We start from the raw sequence: 1,381 nt of genomic DNA, 5'->3' as shown, positions 1-1,381 counted from the left end.
TTAACCTTTGATTACTGTTGCTTTTGTTCACTAAAAGGATACTGTCTATACACAATGGCCTGCCTCAGGGAACCCTGCCTCTCTGCCTGAACCAAAGTGCCTTTTTTCAGGGAAACATCCTGACCTGTGGGTGGCTGCAAGAAAGAAGAAATTAACACAACCCCTCCCCAAGGCTGGCCATTCCAGGGGACATTGCAAATCTTATGGTCTTTTTACTTTACTTCCTCATCTCCTCCCCCTCTCTGTTCTATAAAAGGAACTGGCATCCAAACCCCATAAGATGGTTTTTCGGACACACTAGTCTGCCATTTTCTCAGTCTGCCGGCTTTCCGAATAAAGTCGTATTGTATCCCTTGCCTCAACACCTCTCTCCGATTTATTGGCCTTTCGTGCAGCAAGCAGAGCGAGCTGGGACTCGGTAACAATTTTACATATGATTTTATGTGTGATTAAAGTATTAATATGGTCTTTATGGATGGAAACTAATTTTAACAAACCCTCTTGTCGTGGTCTGAACGCGGGTTGGAAAAGAATTTCCAGACACAGGTAGAATGTAAAGAAGATAGAATTTATTAGAGGAAAGGGTCGCTGCCAGAACAGCGGGCCGACTTCCTGGTAGTCTGGGAGAGTCGAGCCTGAACACGTGCTATTGATCAGTTTTTATAGCCAGAAAACAAAGGAATGGTCCGAGGTGAAAATTTTGTTTACTGATGGTTGAGGCACATATACCTTCCTTCTATAGGGTGGGAGTGAGACAGGGAAGATGCCTTTCCTTATTTGGAACAGGTGGGCTCAGGAATTTTGTAACCATCGCAACATGGTGGGGAGGGCGATTGATTAAGAGTCCAGTAGGGGGTGTCACCTCGAAACTTTTTCAGGCAGGGTCGTCCTTTGTCCTTGAAGCACCATTGTCCTTGGAGCACCACACCTCCTTCCTGTGCCTGTAAATCATATTAAATATTCCAGAAGTAGGTGGAACTGATGACCTGACAGTTCAGGCCTGGCAGGGATAGATCATTCTTTGGTTTCAAAAGGGTGTCATCGCCTTTTGAATGAACTATGAATATGGTGTGACCCTTAGAGTAAACAAAGGAACTGAGTACAATAGCTCTAAAGTCGCTGTCTCCAATATGACAGCTACTAGCCACATGTGGCTACTTAGATTTGAATTAATAAAAATTAAAGTTCCATCGCTTCTTGGCCTTTTGGCTAAGATCAAGTGTAGTATCTGTTCTTACCAGTTTAATATCTGATACGTTCTCTTTCTGAGAACAACATATTAAACAGATTTTTTGGAGCAGGGAGTTGGAGTAGGAGCTTGCTCCATCCACTTCACGCATTGATCTGGTATTGCAGTACCTCCAGGACTGATGCATTCCTC

At 43.8% G+C, this 1,381-nt stretch overlaps 1 non-coding gene across 1 annotated transcript; it reads left to right on the top strand.

The window, feature by feature from the left end:
- Positions 1-1,189: 1,189 nt before the first annotated feature.
- LOC115852470 (U2 spliceosomal RNA) lies at positions 1,190-1,381 on the top strand. The gene has a single exon (XR_004039152.1). It is a non-coding gene; the product is annotated as a U2 spliceosomal RNA (small nuclear RNA).

This window comes from Globicephala melas, chromosome 2 (genome assembly GCF_963455315.2).
Source record: "Globicephala melas chromosome 2, mGloMel1.2, whole genome shotgun sequence".
In the NCBI taxonomy this organism is placed as follows: domain Eukaryota; kingdom Metazoa; phylum Chordata; class Mammalia; order Artiodactyla; family Delphinidae; genus Globicephala; species Globicephala melas.
This window is presented reverse-complemented; position numbering and strand designations above follow the sequence as displayed.